The following is a 7,145-nucleotide window of genomic DNA, read 5'->3' as shown; positions in this document are numbered from 1 at the left end:
ATCTATTAATAAAGATCTGTGCCCAGAGTTTGCCCAGCTCATGCAGGGAGAGTTCAAGATGAGCATGATGGGAGAACTCAATTTCTTTCTCAAACTCCAGATTAAACAAATGAAGGAAGGGATCTCCATCACCCAAGATAAGTAAACAAGAGAATTATTAAAGAAATTTGAAATAGAGAGCTCAAAAATTGTAAGTACACCTATGGCCCCTTCTTGTAAATTAGAAAAAGATAAGCATGGTAAAAATATTGATTCAAAGCTCTATAAAGGCATGATAGGCTCTTTATTATATCTAACTAGTAGTAGACCTGATACAATGTTCAGTGTATTTATGTATGCTAGATATCAATCAAATCTTAAGAAATCTCACTTAAAAACTATTAAAAGATCTTTAGATACTTAAAAGAAACACAAAACCTAGGTCTTTGATTTTCAACATAATCTTCTATGGACTTAATAGGTTATTCAGATGCAGACTTTGCTGGATGCAAACTTGATAGAAAAAGTACTAGTGGAACTTATCAATTTCTAGGAGTAAATTTAATCTCTTGGTTTAGCAAGAAGCAAAATTTAGTGGCTTTGTCTACGACTGAGGTCGAATACATTACAGCTGGAAGTTGCTGTGCTCAAATCCTGTGGATTAAGCAACAGCTCATAGATTTTGGTATTGAACTTAAAAATATCCTCATAATACTAGTGCCATCAATTTGATCAAAAATCCAATTCAACACTCTAGATCAAAATATATTGAAATTAGACATCATTTCGTAAGAGAACATGTTCAAAATAATAACATAACACTTGAATACATAAATACTGAAAATCAATTAGCTAATATTTTCACTAAAGCACTTAATGAAAATAAATTTTGTGAAATTAGAAGAGAATTGGGCATCTTAGACCCTTCTGCTTGAATTTCAATCATAATTTCATTCTTAAAATTTATTTAAAATTTTTTAACTTTATTATCTTAATTTTGGGAGTCATCTATCATTTTTTAAAAATTTTTCAAGATAATTAGAAATCATCAATGCTATTCAGATACCTTCTCTGATTTTTTTTCATTGAAATATTCAAAAATCATATTAAAATTTATCTAGACTTCCAATGACCCTCTCAACTTGATATGATCAATTTTAAATTTTTTAGTTTGAATTTTTTCTCTTTTTTAAAAATTTCTCCATCGCCTGATGCAACCCTGGATGGGGTGTCCCATGGGGCATCCCATTCGTGCGGGTAGGCTCTCTTTAAGTGAGCCAATCCAAACCCTATTCTACTAAAAAGGGATTTCGAGATGTCTCAAATCCAAAGACTCTTCTTCTCCCTCTCATCCCAATCTAGGAGCCTCATCCTAGATCTCCCAAAAATCTTAAAATCTCTCAAAACCAAGATCTACTCTCCCCAAATTTATTGCTTTCATGGCTCATTTTTTTGATTTTCCCAAATTTCAAATCTTAACCCTCAAATCTATGAGAAACTTTTCAAAAATCATCTTCTCCACTTAGTTTCACTTCAATCCGCATCCTTCTCCACCCTTTTGACCTTTATCCACCCTCTTCTTCGGACATGACCCCCAAAATGAGAATGTCACAAAGAAGGAAGTCGGTGAGATCCATGGAAGCAGAAGAAAGGAGGAAGAAGATAGCACATGAACCGACCCAAGCTTCCCCAATAGTGACACCAAGTAAGATTCCATTATCTGCAAGGAAAGTTGCCTTGGGTAGAAATGTTGACTTCAAATTTTTAAGGCGTGATGGTTTTTCCATAAGAGATAAGCTGATTAAATAAGGTTGAAAATATTTTTTAAGCTTGTCCGAACTAGTGTATATTGATTTGGTGAAAGAGTTTTACTCTAATTTGGTTTTCACTGAGGGTGTTTTAAAGTCTACTGTCGAGGGAGTTCAGATTATCCTAAATGCTCTAAGGCTAGGAAGATTCCTTCAGATGCCTTGTGAGGGTAGCTGCCTAGATGAGCTACCCAAAAAAGAGATTGGACTTAGGACCATACTAGGGAGAGATGATGTGGAAGGGATCTTGAAGATTGAGGCCAAAGATCTTAGTGTGGAGATGAGGCTACTCCACCACATGGTGTCTAGGATTTTTTTTCTCAGAGGGGGAAGATATGATTTGATGATAGGGAGAGATATTTGTCTCATGCACCATGTAGTTTCAGAGACTCTCCTGAACCTTTCCTTCCTGATGATAGATACCATGAGGGAAGCCTTGAACAGGTCTAAGGCTCCCTTGCCCCATGGTATGGCCCTTATTGTTATTTTTAGAGAGTCAGGAGTCAGTTTTGAGGGAGAGATTATTTGTAGACTGTCATATACTGACACCTACAACAACCACTCTCTTAGGTGTATGGGTTTTGTGAGAGTTGATGGTCGGTGGGCCAAGGGTCGAGCTGCAGCTGTTGAGGAGGAGAGTGATAAGGAGGAGGAGCATGCTGAGGGGGAGGGTCCATCTTCTCCTGTGCCCAGACTGAGTTCAGCTGTTCACTATGTTTCAGAGCCTGAGATAGGACCCTCGGTTAGAGTACCCCCATTGAGCCGTACCGTACCTACTTCTAACTTGGGGATGTTTATATGGGACAGCTAGCTGAGGGAGTGGTAGAGATTTTTTCTATTCTGCTATAGTGATTTCAAGATTAGCTTCTTCAGCAGTCTCACCAGTTCCAGCAGTAGATTCTACAACAGCAGGCACCACAGTAGCCACAGCAGTCACAGCAGCCACAGTAGTTTCACCCAGCTCCATCTAGTGCCTTCTCTGATCCTTCCCTGGACTATTCTATTGTGCCACACATTTCTCCTTTGATGGAGCTCTTGTCTGACTTGAGTACTAGACTGGAGGGTGTGGAGAGCTCCCTTCTCAGATTCAGTGGCAGGATTTTCGATATAGGGAGGGAGGTCAGACGGATTGTAGTCTCTCTCTCTGCTAGAGTGGGCACATCAACTTCTTCTATGCCGCAGATGGATGACCTGGCTTGAGAGATATAGAGACTCCACAGTCAGCTTTGTTCCTTTCTTGAGCTGCTTCGGACAGACATCAGAGACTCTAGAGACTTCGTATCTGCTGATATAGATGGGCTCAAACTTACTGTGAGGGGTATTCTATACCAGTTAGATGGTATTAGGACTCAGCTTCAGTCTAGGTCCTCTACATCTACTGAGCCTGCTTTCGTATAGCCCATTGCTTTTCATCCTCCTGCTTCTTTATCTCGGACCAGATCCTTCGATCGAGGATGAGGCTGATCCTGTGTTATCTATCTTGATTCCGTGCTCGATGCCCAGTCTCTTTGACTTTATCATTTTGTATTAGATTACTTAGTTATATTTTGTAGATTGGATGTATGAGAGCTTTATGCTCATTATGACTCTTGTAACCTCTCTTTTGGTGTAAATGAATGAGGTTGTTTCCATTTGACTCATTTCTTTTGGATAAATAAATGTTTATTATTATGTCTCTTTGGATGAATGAATATTTATTATCATATCTTTTTGGATGAATGAATGTCTATTATCATTTCTTTTTTGGATGGATGAATGGATGCTCTATTTCTTTGATACTTGACCTAACACCATGAAAATCTTATTCTCCTAGTTATTCTTTTTGATGATGTCAAAAAGGGAGAGAAATAATGGTAAATGGTGAAAGTGGTGTATTTGTTATAAAAAGAGGGAGAAATAATGATAAATAAAAAAATAATAATGGTAAAGGAGGAGAAATAATAGTAAATGATGAAAATGGTGTAGTCAAATGCAGTACTCTATACTGATTCATCTATTTTTTTTTAACTCTGATACATCAAAAATTGAAATTTCAGCAAGTTGGAGAAGTTTTTGAAGACTTTTGAGAATGTCCAAATTGATTTGAATCCACTTGAGAGTGTTTGAAAGTGTTCTGGTAAGTTTCGAACCTTAAATGCATGAAAACTTGGGTTAGAATAAAATGAGACAACCCATCTGGGTCATCCCCTTTTGTTGGGCAGCTGGCACGCTTCATTTTGGCTCATGGCACGTAGTGGGATGACCCACCTGAGATGACCTATATGATTGGGACGACCCACCTGGGATGATCTTGAGATCTTGAGATCAAAACAGAAAGCTGAACTTTCGTCTGGCCTATTGGGATGCCCCATGGGATGTCCCGATACCAGTGGGACACCCAATGGGATGTCCCATTCCTGCGAGCATGTGTAACGGCTAGTTTTCAGTCCATTTTTGATGCATTTAATATGTATTAAACACACTCCAATGGCTCTAAACCAACTCTAAGATATTCTCAAGGGTAAATGACAACTATAAATGCTCTCTTGAAATAAAAATCATAAGATTTTGCAAGCTCTAAAGTTCAAATCCAAGAAAAGTATATTCAGCCCTAAAAGAGAGAATAGAAGCATTTAAGCACTTCACCAACCACTCTCCAGCTGCAATTAAGTGTGAAATTTATTGAAGGTGTACAACAAAAGCTTCTTCCCCTTAAGTATTATATTTCTATTGTATTTATTGTATTTAATTAAGGGGATTATGTGCTGAATTTTTTATACCTTATTTTTTTGAATTTATTTTTGGGTGTTTGAGTTTTGGAGGGTTCCAAAACTCGTTAGGGTTGATCCGAACCCTGAATCAGATTATTGAGGATTGGTTTGTATTCGAAAAATAAGTGTTCTTGCTTAAAAGGCAAGGGTCGGAGGTGTTCGATATGCTGTAATCTTTGAATCCATTTAGTGGATTGAATTCTCAAATAGGAACTTGGAGAGTAGATGTAGGTGCAAGGTTGGCCTCGAACCACTATAAATTCTTGTGTTTGTTGTGCTTACTTCTTTTTATTTGTTCTTTGTGCCATTTACTTGCATTCCTTCTTTTGAGTTTGAATTTATTTTTATTGAATATCAACCCACTTCATTCAATTTTTTAGCACATTATTTTAGTACACTAATATTTTAAAATTTTAAAAAGATCTAATTCACCCCCCTCTTGGGCTCCATTTCTGGGCAACAATGCTTAAGTTCATTTGGATTTTGCTTGCTATAGCTATATACTATGATTATGAGATCTGGCAGATGATCACTTTTCTTGATGGTAATCTTGAGAAAGAGGTCTATATGACTCAACCAGAGGGATTTATCTCTAGTAGGAGATAAATCAAGTATGCAGGCTAAAAAAATTAATTTATGAGTTGAAGCAAACTTTAAGAAGTTGAAACATCCATTTTGATATGATAGTCAAAGAGTTTGGCTTCATTAAAAATGAGGATGAACTATGTGTGTATAAGAAGACAAGTGGGAGTACTATTATCTTTTTAGTTTTGTATATCAGTGGCATACTACTCATTGAAAATGATATCCCAATGTTACAATCGGTCAAGACTTGACTATTGAATAAATTTTTCATGAAAGATTTGGATGAAGCATCCTATATATTAGGTATAAAGATCTATAAAGATAGGTTTAAGAGGATGCTTGGCTTATCTCAGTCTCGATACATAGATCTTGTATTAAAGAGGTTCAACATGGAGGCAAGTAAAAGAGGTTACCTGCTTGCAAGTCATGGCATATATTTCTCCAAGAAAATATATCCTAAGAAATTTGAGGAAATGAAGAGAATAAGTAAAATCCCGTATGCTTCGACTGTGGGATCAATCATGTACGTCATATTACGTATCAGACTTGATATAGCTTATGCTTTGGGTGTAGCTAGTAGGTTTCAGGCTAATCCAGAGGAAGATCATTAGAAAGTGATGAAAAATATTCTTAAGTATCTGAGAAAGACTAAAGATATTTATCTTATATTTGGAGGATCAAAGTTGAAACTAAAATGATATACAGACTCTAGTTTTCAATCTAATCCAGATGATTGTGTTTATTTTGAATGGTGGAGCAGTGAGTTAGAAGAGTTGCAAACAATATATTGTAGCTGATTCAACTATAGAGGCAGAATACATTACTGTTAGTGAAGTCATCAAGAAATCTGTCTAGATGAAAATCATATAATTGGGTGTGGTTCTTGAGATAGAATGACCAGTACCACTCTATTGTGATAACACACTCAAGTCAAGAAATCTAGGTCTCATCAAAAGTCCAAGCACATCCTCAGATGCTTCCATCTTGTTCAAAAAATTCTCAAGAGATGAGATGTAGTAATAGAATGAATCGATACTAAGAATAATATAGCAGATCCATTTACTAAGACCATATTATAGCAGTTGTTTGATCACCATCTTGATTGTATGGGATTAAGATACAAAGGCGATTGGCTTTAGTGCAAGTAGGAGATTGAAAGATTAATGTCCTACAAGCCAATAGCATATGTAATATAATAAGACTTTTCTATGTAAACTTTCAACTCATGTAATGACATTATTCATTTATAAATGAGATATTTTTTATTCATCATTGCAGCTACATCTTATTATGTTTAATATTATGATGAACCCATAGATTAGGATAATAATTTTAGGACCATGAAAGTTCATGCCAGTGAGATCTAAAATCTTAATTTTAAATATTCTTGATCATAGGAGCTTTTGATCAGAGATCAATATTTTTGGATAGACTGGCACATCCTATGTATGCTCGATGGAGAGGGTGGCTAATCTCATAAGCTACTTATGTGGGACACTAATACAAGGATCGAATTATATGGTAACTTATTGCTGAAGGATATATTTGATATTTCTATCAAATTTCATATTTCTGGATAGTCATGATACATTGCTAGACATCGATCTTAACTTATAAGTTTGATTGAATAAAATATTTAATTTGATCCTCAATTAGAAAGAGTTTTAATTGTTGAACTCAGATCGGTATGATTTGGACCTTAATTGATTAGAAGGATTCTAATTAGATTAAGTCAACTTATACTTGAATCTACAACTGACTAGATGTCAAATCCAATGGATCACACACATAAAAGAATTGACCAAGGATCCATTTATTATGGTTGATTAGAATTTTGGATCCAATCGCATAACTGGTATGCATGCTAGCATGTATGGAAATCCTAGCTCCTTGAATCGAATTCTGTTGTCTAGAGGTAGCAACCCAAAGGTGGGGTTGAATTGGGTTCTTAAAAATTTTAAGCCAAATTGAACTTTATTAAGTATGTGCTTTAATCATAATCCAAAGATGTGATGAGGATGTG

This window comes from Elaeis guineensis, chromosome 4 (genome assembly GCF_000442705.2).
Source record: "Elaeis guineensis isolate ETL-2024a chromosome 4, EG11, whole genome shotgun sequence".
NCBI classification, from domain to species: Eukaryota; Viridiplantae; Streptophyta; class Magnoliopsida; order Arecales; family Arecaceae; genus Elaeis; species Elaeis guineensis.
This window is presented reverse-complemented; position numbering follows the sequence as displayed.